Here is a 15,192-nt window from a genome sequence, read left to right as displayed (position 1 = left end):
GCATTAGAAGTACAAGTGTTGTGTTAGTCAGATGTCAGCCCTTATATGTTGAAGGCTCTATATAAATTTCTGGTTAAAAAAAGAAGTAGTCATACATTTTAAAATTAGATGAATAGGTTACTTTCATGTGTGGCAAAACAGAAGTAGGGTGGATTATGTCTGTTCATGCTGGGAACCTATTATTTTGAGATGGAAAGACATAATTTAGAGTGGTTTGGATATACTTGTGATAATATCATAATCCATGTACGGAAGTCATGGACTGTGTTCTCTTTTCAAGGCTGAAAATGAAAAGGGGAAAAAAAGGTGGGGAGTTATTGTAGACTTCTGCACCATAAATGGATCCTCTGGAAAGGCCCTCAATGGACTGGTATGGAAGATACTTCCCCAACCCACGCATTTGAAAGAAAAGAGCCAGGTCAGAAATGCCACTAGAAATGACATTGGAAATGACACCGGAAGTCGTTTTGGGTGCACAGGGACAGTGAATAAGTGAAAACAGCCTATTTCCACCCCTGCGATAATGGAAATTCTGCTATTTGTAGGACCTGATTGTAAATACTGGAAACTGCAAAAAATGTACTAGCATTTGGAGTATGTATATAGTAGCCATTTGGACAAAACAGCCCCCCGCCATGATAAAGGGATGTGCTAGGAGGCATTGGGATATCCCTGAAAGGCATCATTATCAGCATGCACAGCCCTTTTAATTGCATGGGCTGGGAAAGTGTAATCCAAACGGGTTTCCTGTCTGCTCCTTTCGAAAGGAAGGCGTGGCATGTGTCTGCGCTTGCTTGCAACTATCCTGGCAATGTGCATTGTACAGGACCTCACCACAATCCCTTCTTACCAAATGCAGACCTTGCTCCGAAACAGCATCTGTAAAGCTGCCCACGGGTGTGATTCAGTTATCAGCGACCTGATATGCATCATGCTTGGATTCTGCTTACACCAGACCCTGCTCAAGCAGAATTGAGGCCATCTGGAACTCTGGATAGTGTTTAGTGGTAGGGCTGACACAAGCTCAGAGTCCATCTGCTAGCTATTTATTTATTTATTTATTTATTTATTTAAATTTAGAGAGCTTCATTCTACTCTGGAGAAATGAAATGAAACTGAAAACTAGAAAACAGATGAAACAAAAAGCAATTGGACCCCCGAATATTTCCCTACAAACTGTTTGGGGAAAGTGGGCACAGAATGCATGGACATACGAAACCCAGGCTGACTCGGCCCATCCTTCTCCTTAGGACTACCAACCTCTCCCCACCCCTCCCCTCTTTTAGGCCAGCCTTGTACATCTGCTTTATATATGCAGGCAGCCAACAGTTCTCAGAGGCTACTTCTCTGCATCACACTTGTCCCTGTTCAGTGTTGACTAGAACATCAACAGTAATGTTGATCAAATGTTGGCTGAAGCTTGTTGGAGTGGGAAAGAACTGGAACACTAAGGTCAATGAATCCATGTATACAAATACCAAGTTAGAGTCAGGCATGAATCAGTTACCTTCTGAACGGCAGCTAATGGCCAACCCTGCGGAAAAATGTTATATATTTTTCAAACTGGCAGAGCTTTTTCATTCTGCTTTTGCTCCTGTCAAGAGTCCTCCTCACTCGAGTGGAAAACTCAAGGCCATAGTACAGAATGTGTCCTTCACTGGTGGGGTAGCTATTTGCTGTTCTATTAAACACACAGTACTTGAGGTCCTGTTTGCTGTTTAAATAGGGCTTCTTTTCTCACTCTGGGCTCTAATACCTACTTGTATTTACTTTCAGATTAGGCAGCCTATAAAGAGAAAACACCTTCCCTCAACCCGCTGGTTCAGCTGACTGCAAAGGGAGCAGAGTCAATGAACTTCTGTTGTTGTTGTTTGTTAACTGAAGAGAAAATCCAAGGAGATTTTTTTTCCCCTGTAGCAAGCAAAAAGTGGTTTTATGGGGAGGCTTTGAATTGTTGTATGATGCAGTAGTGAGGGACAAAGTTTGTTTGTTTGTTTGTTTGTTAAAGTCATGAACATGTGTTTTAGTTGTTTGTTTATTCCCCAGTTTTAGCTAACACTGGCTCCCAGCACAGTTTATAATTTAAATCCATGCAAAGGTACAATATAATTTTAGTCATATGTTGGTGTGTGGCAGAGCAGTCTCTTCTGACTCCTAGTAGTTGCTGTTGGAGTCCAAGTGCTAGGCTCTTCTCTCTAGAAGAAGAAGGTAGAAAGCTACAGATGGATTAATAAGAACATAACAGCATTGCTGGATCAGGCCCAAGGCCTATCTAGTCCAGTATTCTGTTTCCTACAGTGATCCATTAGATTCCTCTGGGAAACCCACAAGCAGGAGACGAAGGCTGTTGCTCCCCTGCAACTGGTATTCAGCAGCATCCTGGCTCTGAACCTGGAGTTCACCTACAACCATCAAGCCTAGCAGCCATTAGGACTGTGCCGTTGGATAGATTCAATGCATAGTACTATTGAGTCCAATAGTGCCACTGTTGGAACTGTAGGAATTGCCTCTGTAAACAACGTTCATAGGTTCTATTGTGTCAGAAATGGCAGCATTAATTATCTGTTGTGTTGGATTTCCAGTTGGAAATTCCGACTTCACTTGGAATTTCCCCCCTCATAGGAACCAATGGGAAACTAAAAAAAATTTAATAACTCCAGAATAGCCAGGTAGAACACTATAAAATTTCACAAGGTAGGACTGCATGATGATAGCAATATGTGTGTTTAATTTGAAGGTAACCAGCTGATCCACTGATTTTTAATGGGGTTTGGGGGGAAAAACAGAATATTTTAAAAGTGATATAAGCTGCTTGTTTCATAGCAAAAAGTTACAAAAAGTGCAGGAACTGAAGCCCTCACTCAGACAGTTATTCAAGCCTCATTTGTAGGAAACTGTTCCAGGCCTTCATGTGGACCCAATTTCTGCCAAGGTTCACTAATAAGAAGGGATATTGCCCTGATGATCACTGTTTTTCATGCGTATGTATATGTGCTTTCAGCACATCTCTGTATTTTTCTCTGCTCACAGCTGAAAATTGAAAGTGGAGCAGGTCAGTCTATCCTGAACTGTTGTAAGGTATGCAGCCAATGGACTCTGTGTAAGGGATGGCCCTTCCATGAGGCAGGGTGAGGCGGTCACCGGAGGCATGGATATGAGGAAGAGTGCAGGGGGTGACAAGCACTGCCCCCTGCCACAATGGGTGCACCCACCTGCAGACGGAAGGGCGTGTCTTTGCCGTAGGCAGCAAAATATCTCCAACCACTTCTGTGTGTATGTGTGAGGACAAGTCCAATGGAAACATAAATGGGTAACATCCCGCTTCAAATATCTTCATCCACCACATCCTTTTGTAGAAATGTGTTTCTACTTCTGCCAGTTTCAAGTCTAGAGAAACCAGATCTCACAGGAGGGACAGCTTGAAAAAATATTTTATGTTCTGAGGTCACAATCCTTGAATTCAGGGGGACTACTCAATGTGCAATTCATTGAAAGGAAATCCAGCTCCTTGTGAATGGGTAGCGTTGCCAGCTAAAATGAGAATTGTGGGTTTTACTTGAAGCGACCAACACTTAAGAGACAGCAGGGATAAACTGGGAAACAGACTGTGAAGTAATGGACTGCACCTCACAGTTGATCATAAATACCTATGTGTCAAGATGTGGTGTGCCAGGCATTCACCTCTGTGTTGAGAAACAGCTATTTTACGTGCAATGAGGAAAGTATTTCAGCATTTACCATTTGTTATTGCATACCAGAAGAAGTATGCAAGAATAAGATTTAGATTAACCGCTGTTCCGATAACCCAATGCCATTTCACTCAGCATACGCCATGGAGGCCTTATCTCTGAGAGGAATACCCAGGAACCTCTCCACATATATTTAGGATGACTCAAGGAGACAAATAGCCTTTCCTCTACGAGGCAGCTCAGACAAAGATTAGTGAAACATGCTGGGTGAAATGGGAGATTTTATGTTTGCATACCAAGACATTTTATGGTGATCCAAGAGACTGCATGCTACATCTTGTGTAGAGAATCTGGGCAATTTCTCAGCCTTGTGACTTGATTTAGGGCCAAGCGAGATGTGCGTGGCTGCTAGCCTGCTCCATCGTATCTAGTTAGAACTCACCTTGTGTTATGGTGTTGCAGCATTTTGCATTTCCCCACTCTTGCTCTCCAACCTTGACTGCCATTGGTGGATGAAGTTGACAGCGCTGACTGAAGCTCTTCCTGCAGATTTCCTCCCCGCTATTTTTCACCATACTGAGCCATTACAATTTCTAGGATTGCTTTCAAGAGTCACTTGAAGATGGATGCCAACTTCTGGAGACTCCAGGTCAGTCCTGGAGGGTTGCCCACACAATTGGTGGGAATAACTGCTAATGGAGCAACTATTTCCCTGCTAACTGAGCAAAGAGGCACCTTTTTAAAGTGGTGATTCTCTTTATTGAGCTGGGGGAGAGGAACCGGCCCTATCCATCCCCAGCACAGCATCTCTCCAGTGGCTGTTTCTGGTGTCTATCATGTGTTTTCTTTTAAGATTTTGAGCTCATTGGGGTCAAGGAGCCATTTTATTTATTTATATCTGTGTAAACCACTTTGGGAACTTTTGTTGGAAAGCAGTATATAAATATTTGTCATATTCATATTCAATAAGGAAAAGTGGAACATGGTAACATCACAGCACAGGGTAAATTCTGTTAGATGTTTTGGAGCAGAGGAAGCTAAGCACGTGGATGTCTTTTTTGGCAACAGATTCTTGCTTAGTATATCATCTGGTTTGGTGATAGAATCCTGAAGTGGTAGAACCGTACCACTTTTGCTGGGAGAAGCTGACATTTTAAAATTATCTCCTATGCAACACGCTTCCGCTCCACACACACCGAACAACAACAAAAAACCCTCGCAACCCTCAACTAGGACTTGCATGGAGTCTTTTTTAATATGTCAAAATATTCAAAACAAGGCTAGCTGTAGGTTTCCAGAGAGATCCAGGCCACTTCCAGCTCTTGAGGCCGCTGGACATAATAATAAAAAATGACAACACATAAAAACAAGTTGCAAAACTCCTCAAATGCCTCAAAATTAATAAGTGCCTACATTTGAGGCCCCTCTTGTGCTTGAGGCCTAAACCAAATCGACCTCCCACCCCCTGATTGGCTGTGATCACCACAGGCTCCTACTACCTGGGTGGGCCTTGAGAGAGCCACTCTGCCACCATCGGACAAAGGCTATGAGCTCAGAGATGGTCTTGGGGATCAGAAATGGCCTTCCTGAGGGTGTCGGGCAGTTGCCCAGCTATGCCAACCTCTGGTGCAAGCAATAAGTCAAAAATATCCCTTTCTGCAATGTTAGGTGGTATAGTCCACCACATTCTGCTGCATGTATGCAGATCTGACTTTAAGATATGTTTTTTTCTGATGCTCAAGATTGATAGCTTGCTGTAACAGATTGGAGTCTTACTCTGGAATGTCTTGTCCTCCCCTACAATTTGTGACATCTGTACAGTGTGTGCCATTTCTCAGCTGTGTACCTGCTACAAAACATAGTGTAAATTCAATTTTCTGTGTTGGCACCCTGTTTATGGAACAGTCTTTCCAGGGACATTCATCTGCCACAAGATATAGTGACAGCCAACAGCCTGGATGGCTTTAGGAGGGGTTTAGATAAATTCATGGAGGAGAGGTCTATCAATGGCTACTTGTCTGAGGTCTATAGGCCACCTCCAGCCTTAGAGCAAGATGCCTCTAAATACCAGTTGCAGGGGAGTAGCAGTAGGGAAGAGGATATGCCCTCAACTCTTGTCTGTGGGCTTCCCAGGGACATCTGGTGGGCCACTGTGTGAAGCAGGATGATGGACTAGATGGGCCTTGGGCCTGATCCACCAGGGCTATTCTTATGCTCTTATCCAGCACTATTTTGGTTGAGCTTCAGACTCAACAAAGTTATTGCCCCATTCTTTTCATGACTATTAATTTCATCATTATTATTTTTCTGCTGCAATCTTACTGCAATGTGGTTTTAATAATAAATTTATTGTTGCTTTTTGCTGTTTTTATTGATTGGCTTTTAGCTCAGTTTTGCATTGGATCTGATAATACTTACATGGTGTTTATAGTGGCTATAAAAGGGAAGCCATCATATAAAAAAAATTGAGAGGCAGATAATAAATGTTCTAAATAAAATAAAGTATACTAAAAATATATTATATATGGAAGTTTCTGAGAAATTTCTTTGTTAATTATTTTCTCCCCTTCAGGCACTGAAAAATTCCAGGAAAAATTCTACTCTACTATTGAAATTCCTTAGGATTCTATTTCACTTCCTTTGCTAGTCCCTGATGTTAACAGATGTGGTCCCAGAGTGAAGAAAAGTCCCAGATGTTGCTGAGCATCTGCATTATGCTCCCAGGCACGTTGCGTCATGAGAACTGTAGTCTAATTCTTTTATTTTGAAACTTCACAGCTGCCAAACTGGGGTTGCCACAGTGAAACCAGAGGGATTACTGGTTGTAGCATTGATCAAATATTATTGCAGCCTGAATAATAGTGTACAGCAAGAATCTTGTAGCACCTTAAAGTCTAAATAACACATTTACTGAAGCATAAATTTTCATGGAATTGATTCTGCTTCACTGCATGCATGAAGCATTATCAGTTGGCAGGTATGTATGCATGCATGCATACACATATACTCTCAGGTACAGAGAAAGGAAGAATGTAAACAGGGCTGAAAGTCATGGAATGCGAGATAGTCTGAAAGGCATGGTCTGCAACAATTGTATGGCTGGGTTCACATGGTCACCAGGATCCTGGTTTAAAAGTGTATCAGGATTACTGAGCCCAGCGGAACAGATTGTATGAACCCAGAATTTCAGGGCAATCCTGGTCAAACAGCTCTGGTTAACCAGCATTTAATTAGGATAGATAACAAGGATGGCTAATCACGTTCACTAACCCTACTTAACCTTTTAACCAAGATCCTTGTAATCATGTGAACCCAGCCTATTGAATGCTTCGGTGTAAGATAAGCACCATGACAATTCCCAAAGCAGCAATTGGTGCTGTTGTTAATTGTCACTGTGCTTACCTGCTGCTTTGGATAGATTGTGGAAATGATGTCTTTATTGTATTTTTATATTGCTCCCCCCACCCCGGAAAGTAGACAGAGCCAGCATGGCATAGTGGTTAGAGTGTTGGACTGGGACCAGGGAAGCATGTCCAAATCCCTGTTCTGTCTCACTGGGTGACTCTGGGCTAGTAGCTTCTTTCTCAGCCTGAGCTACGGGGTTGTTTTGGGGATAAATGTAACCATGTACACTGCTCTGGACTCCTCAGAGGAAGAGTAGGATATAAATGTATAAATAAATAAAAAGTCACAAAGAAGTTCACATTTAAGCTTTACACAGAATTGGCAGAGAGATGATGGCCCTATTCAGACATTTTGCTGCACATGCATTCAGATATCTGTACACATGTACATGAGTTTATGAAAATGACTGTCCTTGTGCTTATTATCAAAGAGAACCTAGATACAAGACCCCTCAAATGCAGGGTACAGCTAGGAAGTGTACTGCTGTACACACTATATGTGCGTTCAACATAATATGTTAAAAACTGTACACCCCTCTACTGTACAGATTGTACATGCGTTGAACGTAATTTGTGAATAAGGCTTATGCCTCATTAATACATCTCATTTTCACCACTGCTTATATTTCCTTTTTCTCTACAGCCATCATGCCAACTGAAGAGATCTGTACACATGTACATGAAACTGATGGAATGGATTCTGGTCCACGAAAGCTTATGCTACAATAAATGCGTTAATCTTTGAAGTGTCGCAAGACTGTTGATTTTTCTGCAGCTAACGCAGCCACCTCTGGAAGTGAGTAACCCTAGAACATTATTTTCCCTAATTGAGAAGATTCCACAAAGAGCTTTTAGGATAGCCCCACACAAATGACATATGCTGCCAATACCGACAGGTAGTGAAGCAAGGACACCAATTAGGCTCATGTTTGGGGCACAAAACATTAGCTGCTGATATGATTCTTCATGCTTTCAGTGCAGAATGATCGCTGCATAGCAATCAAGCTAAAGACATTGGATGCAGTCACCTGGGACTATCTCCTTTGCAGACTCCATTAAAATGAGCGGGAGGTGCAAGAGATTAAAAAACCCATTCAGCACCATACAGAAACCTAATAAAACGGAACAATGCAGTGGGCCTGCCCATCCCCTGGAGAGAATTTCCTCGCTAACAGATAAGACATGGGGTAAAAATTACCTTAGGCTGCTATGGTTTACAGTAGGCATAATACAGGATGTTTTCTCTCCACGTATTTCTCTCAATACAGCTAATATCTGTTCTGTAGGTATTGCACAATCTCAGCATTCCAACCTGACTCTTTAGCAAAGATTGAGTGAAAACATGCTTCTGTTTTCCTAAGCTTTCCCCCTGCTGATCTGCATTCATCCTTTGCTCCTGCTTGTCTTCTTAACATGTTGGTTCGCCTTGACATTCTTAGGGGATGTGCAATTTCTCAAGGGTTATCTTGCACATCATTATTTCATGACTGTTGTGGATAATGCATTTAATGTATGTTGAATGCACACTGGAGAAGTTATACAGTAAACTCTTGAATTTCAGAACCTCATGATTAACCCATGTTTCCCTCACAGCCTTGAGTCAAAGAACAGTAAATAGCATTCTCTTTTATGTGAATATTTCATTGGCCCTCAAGCCATTCTGATATTGTACTGTGAGTTATTGGAAAGGCTGCACCACATGTTTGCAAGGGAACATTTCTGGTGCAAAGGCAACTCTTTCAGGTGGGTTCAAATTATTAGTATTGTTATTATTATTGTTTACCAGTCAGACAGGTGTTATTGACTGGTTTGTTTTATCCAGACATCCTTCCCAAAGACCTGGGATGGCTGAATGTTATTGTCAATGTTGTTGCTGTTATTATTATAGATATTGTCGCAGAGTATAGGCTGTTCCCAGTAAAGCTGCTTTTTGTAATTGGCTGATGGTGATTTCTGTGGCCTCTATGGTGTTGGGGTTATTATTATTATTTCACATGCAGACTAATGCAGCTCTGCTGTTAGCACAGAGTCTCCCCAGCTCCAGGGAGTCTCTGTGCGACTCTGAAGTAGGTCCTTGAGAGTCATGCAGCCAGAGACCTATTCACAGATTGCAGGGAAAACTTCCAGGGGGAAGGGGAGATTGGCAAAAATTGACCCCATGGGTTCATGTCCTGCTAGTGTACTGGAAGCACTGGTGCTGCCTCATTAGTTTGCATGTGAATCATCATCATCATCATCATCATCATCATCATCATCATCATCATTAGTATTTTATTATTTCCATCAATACGGATGGCATATTTTAAAATACAAGAGGGCAGGACCCTGCTCCGAGTTCACAACCTAAACTCTGACACAAGAAAGATAGCAAAGCTAGGGGAGGGAGATGGAAGAGGAGAAGAATATCTTTTATTTTCACTTGCGTGTCCTGAGGCTTAGGTATGGGGACTAAGCGGAATCTGTATAGTTTGCAAGCTTTTTGCTGCTTGACCGGCAGCTGCTTTGGCACTTTTTTTTTTTTTTAAGCTTCTTCTTCCTGGAAAGTGGTTGTAGCCAATCAAGGGTCAGGTAGTGAGCTGATGATGTCACAATTTCACAACAATACCATACCCTCAGTCAAGTCTCTTTAGTAGCGTAGCGACATTGGCAGTGGCCCACAGCTCGATATTGTTGACAGCTCCTGCTACCACCATTACCCCTGCTAGCCTCTACCTGCCCATCTGGCTTCCTTCTTCCTGGTCCCCACTCGGCCTCAGGCTCACTGACTCACTGCCTGTTGCAAACTAATCAATCAATCAATCAATCAACTTTTATTTAAAGTCTTAGACCCGCAAAACAAAATACAAGAAGTACAATACGGTCACAAATATTGTATATCTGTCACAGATTCAGAATAAATGGCTGTTATTACTATCACTGCTGTGTCTAATCACTAATTTATTATAGTTGATCAACATTCTCAGACATTAAGAGAATGTAAAATTATCTTGTGTAGAATTCTGCAAACCACCATATAAAATCTTGCAACACTATATGTCAATATTGGGTTCTGGTCAGGCAAAAATTGATGCACATAATTCTTCCAAACATCCTGGTTTATTCGCTAAAATAGTGTGTGTGTGTGTGTGTGTGTGTGTGTGTGTGTGTGTGTGTGTGTATTTCTTGCAAAGGTCACAACAAAAGGTGAAACATAACAAGACATGCCCCACAGTTTCAACCAATCCAGTGCCATAAGGACACATACGGTCCGCATATGGGATTTTCTGAAATCTTTCCTCAAGCAAGACAAAAGGGAGGACATTTAATTGTGCCACAGTAAGCAGTCTCCAATGTTTGGCTATGGTAACTGTGATAAAATATTTGGGTAGTGTCACAGACTAATGACATGGAGCCGGGCAGTGACTTCATTAGACTGCGTCGCCACTGGCAAAGGAAGGCAAGCCGGCAGTGGTGAATCCGCAAGCTGAACATTGCCTGAGGAGGGAGGGAGGAAGGAAGGTGGGCAGTTGAGGAAACAGATGGTGCATGGTTCCCCCTGCTCTGGCCCCACTGGGTGCCCCAAGCCCCACTGGTAGATCCCCAATGGTAGATCCACCCCAGTCTTAACTGCAGGCATTACGTTATTTTCAAACAGTTGCAGAATTTTGAATTATCTGTTCCTTATTTCTATGAAAAGAAATGTTCTCCCTGAAAAGAAAATGTGTTCCATCTCTGAAACCAGGAGAGAGTCACTAATAATGAACAAGGCAAACAGTTGGGAGAGAGAAAAATCACCTCCTTTGAAGGTGCATCATAAATTTCAGGACAGAAGCTTTTAGACAAGTAGAGCACTGATAGCAACATCAGGCATCGGTTGCAATGAAACATGAAGACAGTTTGATCACCTATTTATCTGAATCAGAGATGCCCTGTTCACTTCAAGGAACGACTCCTTTGTGCCGGAGAGGAGAGGAGAGGAGAGGAAAGGAAAGGTTGTGTCGTCAAGTTGGTGTTGACTCCTGGCGACTACAGAGCCATGTGGTTTTCTTGGTAGAGTACAGGAGTGGTTTACCATTTCCTTCTCTCGTGCAGTATGAAATGATGCTTTTCAGCACTTTCCTATATCGCTGCTGCCCGATATAGGAGATTCCGATATTCTAGGAAACACACCAGTGGGGATTCGAACCAACAGCCTCCTGCTCTCTAGGCAGGTTGCTTCCCCACTGCACAATTAGGTGGCTCCTTGAGCCTGAAAAGTGGCATTTAAATAAGAAGAACCTCCAGGCACTTTGCTAGCAGAAGATGGTGCTGCTCTTGCAGTGACTTAAATGAGGGCCAGGGTGATTCCTGGAGTAAGCATAATGTAGACAAGAGAACAAGATGAAACAGATTGGCTGGTTTTAGCTAGTGAGAACTAACAGCCTGGAGAAATTGCCATGATCACTGCTCAGTTTTCATTTCAAGTGCAGACAGGGCACTGGAAGTAGATCCTAGGCCACATACAAACATGAGACTCCATACAGCTTCATAGCAAATAAAGGCATTTCAGGTTCCTACCCTAGTATTTACCCGAATAGGACTCTGAATTTAAGATGATTCCCTTTAAAACTTCAGGTTAAATACAGGTCATACCTATATTTATCCTAAAAGGAGGACTCTGAATTTAAGAGGACCCCCCTATTTACAACATCAAATAACTTTGGAAAAACCTAGTGTTAGATTCAGATAAATACAATAGATAGCAATGAATGGCACAGCGGGGAAGCAGCCTGCCTAGAGAGCAGGAGGCAGTTGGTTCGAATCCCCGCTGGTGTGTTTTTCTATATTGAGCAGCAGCGATATAGGAAGATGCTGAAAGGCATCATTTCATACAGTGCAGGAGAAGGCAATGATAAACTACTACTGTATTCTACCAAGAAAAGCACATGGCTCTGTGGTTGCCAGGAGTCAACACTGACTCGATGGCACAATCTTTCCAAATCTATTCTGTGATACGCAGCAGCTATGACCAAGGATAAGGTCTGAAGGCACATGATTCAGCAGCACTGCCGAAGGTACGCAGGTCTGGATCAGAGCAGGGCCTAGATGGGAGACCTCCTTGGTGCTTTGTGTACATTACCTTAGCCCTATTTCTATGTTATGTTCAATGCAGGGTGGAGGGATTGGGGCCAGAATGGGTTGTTATGGCCTCCATGAACATGCCTGTTACATTGGGGGATTCCCCCAAGAGATGGGCACTCTAGGCGCCCATCTCTGTGTGCGGCTGGGCTGGAAGCAGCCCATGCTCTCACACGAGCAAGTAGCTGGGGGTAAGGGAGTGTTTGCTCCCTTAACCTCGGCTAACAGCCGGGGCAAATAGCAGGGCTAGGCAGTGCTGTCCCACTGGAACTGGGTCCCATCCCGGTGGTTCTCATGCACAGCCGAACCCAAGCTGGGCGTCCCTAGCATGTGTGCATGAGAACAGCCTCACTGACAATGTGCATTTTATGGAAGGACCCTGCTCATTTCACAAAATGCTGAATCTTTTGGATTTCAGTGACTCTTGGATGATGGCAGTCCCTCCAGATTTGGTTATTTTTACTGCTTGTGGCAAAAATTAAAATTCAAAAGTAATATAATGCAGAAGCTGCCTGGAAACCAATAATGAGAATTGAGCTCCAAGATGATTAAGCATTTTATTTTCCCAAGGTGCATTATGCTGGTATATAATTTTATGTAACGGCAATTTAATAGAACAAAATGAGCCAAATTCATCACAGAAATCTATAGAGTTTCCTGGGGGATGAATTTCGCTTTATATATGTTCACAGATTAAAGCAGTACGAGCAGAAACGGAGGTAGCAGAGCAGTCATTTCCCAATTAAGCCTCCCGTCTTCACGACAGTCAGGAAAGTGGCACATGAAAAATTGTTACATTATCGAAAGGCCAAGAACACTAATGTGGGACTTGGGCTGAAACAGGAACCCCTTGATGTTGCAACATGAGCTTGTCCTTTCTAGATGAAAAGCTCCTACTCTCTTGGCCAAAGTTAACAGCTGATTCACGAGTTTGTCTTTGGCCAAAATCACAAAAGGGAAACATGTCAGACTTAAGGGTAATATCACACATACCTGGTCCCCCTCACCCCACTTTTCTTTCTGCTGGTTATCTAGATACGAGGTTTCTAACCTTGGGTCCCCAGATATTGTTGAGCTATACTTCCCATCATCCCCAGTCACAAGAATGGGGATGATGGGAGCAGTATTATTTATTATTAATAATAATAATAATAATAATAATAATAATAATAATAATAATAAAAAAAAATCTGATTTCTATACCGCCCTTCCAAAAATGGCCCAGGGCGGTTTACACAGAGAAATAACAAACAAATAAGATGGATTCCTGTCCCCAAAGGGCTCACATTCCAAGAAGAAACAAGACAGACACCAGCAACAGTCACTGGAAATAATGTGCTGGGGGTGAGTGTAGTCCAATAACATCTGGGGAGTCCAGATTGGGAACCTCTGATCTAGATCATGGTTCAGGGGATGGTGCATTAGCCATGGTGAAGCCCAGGCAAACACATTCCCCTCTCTTCTTCTCCTCTGTTGAGAGGGAGGAGGAGAATGAAAATCTCTGCCTTTGGTTTTGAATAAACTGCAGTTCTCATTTAAACAAGCTCATTCAAACAGACCAGACTAATTTAAACAAACTGGGATCAAACCACACTTTCAGAACCAAAACAGTAGATCCTAAATATATCTACTATTAACTATAACTAGTTGGCCCGGGCACAGAGCATCTGCACCTCTAGTTTGCCCCTCATTCTTAGCCCCCCTCCTTCATTCTCGGCCCTCCCCCTCCTCTCCCTTCTGCCCCCATTCGCAGTCCATTTCAGGCTGCCTGCCTGCCACTTTTTCTCCCCACTGCTTCCACCCCAGCCACTTTTCCTGCCACCTCTTTCTCTCATCCGTCCATCCTCAGCACTTTCCCCAGCGCCGCTTTCCCTTGCTGTCTGTCCTCGGAGCTTTCCCCAGCGCCTCCTTCTCTCACCCATTTCTGTCACCTGTTTGTTTTTCCCCAGCAGCTCTCCTGAGAACTCTCACAATTGCTGCCACGCATGGGATTAGCGACGGGTACATCTTAGGGAAATATATAGATAGGTAGTTATAACTATGGTTATAACTATAATAGTTAACTATGGTTTGTTAACTAACCAAGTTTGTTATGGTTTGTTAACTAACCATAGCTAGAATGAACCACAGTTTCTTGAGTTTGTATGTAATAGGAAAGTACAGTTTGTTCAAAACGGAATGCTTTCAGTCTCCTTCCCTCGTGCACAAAGGAGAAGGAACAATGAAGGGGAGCATGGAAGCATAATGCTCATCATGGCTTGTTCTCAATAACTGAAAGTAAGGTGCTTCACACAACACGTGTGAAGTGGATGTCGGGGTTCTGTGGGGAGAGAGGGCTTAGCCCGCTGTCCCCGCAGACAAGCAGCCGCTCATAGCTGGATGACTAGATCAGCTGCAACATGGCTGCCAGCTCCATCATGGAGCTGGTGGGGGCTGCGGGGATTGGGTGCCATGCAGCCCCCAGAAGTTCCAGCATGCCCTGCACGAGTGTGCAGGGCATCCTGGAGAGACCCGCGAGCCCGGGAGGCTGCTTAAAGCCTTCCGGTTGGGGATCTACTCATGTGTTGCCACACGCCACGATGACAAACAAGCACAAAAACAAGGTTAACAGAGCGATCGCTCTGTTAACCTCGTTTAAGGGGAGGGGGACTTAATGTGTCTAGCTGCCAGGAGCCACATGGCTCCTGTTGCAGCACACGATTGCCCCAAAGCGGGCTGGGCTACCTTAGCCCACTTTTGGGTGATTGTGGGAATAGCCTCAGTATGTCTTAGATCAGGGGTGGGCATTAGATTGCTTGGGAGTTACTGGTAGTTCCTGAGCTTATCTGAATTAGCTCCCCAAGTATTTGTAATTTTTCTTCCTTCCCTTTCATTCAATACTTAAAATCAGATTGGCTGGCTAAGTGATGGGGGCAGGCAGACTACACCATTTTTTATCTCTCTCCATTTAGGCGCTCAGTGTTGCTTTTACTTTCTCTTCCATTCATTATCTCGATTTCTTC

General features: G+C 43.2%; 1 long non-coding RNA gene across 2 annotated transcripts in view; it reads right to left on the bottom strand.

Annotated features, from left to right (window-relative positions):
• The window catches only part of LOC128332082 (uncharacterized), a 98,984-nt gene that overhangs the window by 69,229 nt on the left and 14,563 nt on the right, over window positions 1-15,192 (bottom strand). Inside the window, exon 3 of one of the 2 annotated variants that reach the window (XR_008310551.1) lies at window positions 4,965-5,020. The exons of the other annotated variant lie outside the window; for it this stretch is intronic. This is a non-coding gene — a long non-coding RNA (uncharacterized LOC128332082). Of the gene's footprint in view, window positions 1-4,964; window positions 5,021-15,192 lie in introns of those variants that run through there. 2 annotated transcript variants of the gene reach the window in all.

Source organism: Hemicordylus capensis, chromosome 6 (genome assembly GCF_027244095.1).
Source record: "Hemicordylus capensis ecotype Gifberg chromosome 6, rHemCap1.1.pri, whole genome shotgun sequence".
NCBI lineage: Eukaryota > Metazoa > Chordata > Lepidosauria > Squamata > Cordylidae > Hemicordylus > Hemicordylus capensis.
Note: the sequence above shows the minus strand (reverse complement) of the source record. Positions and strands in the feature narration are given on the sequence as shown.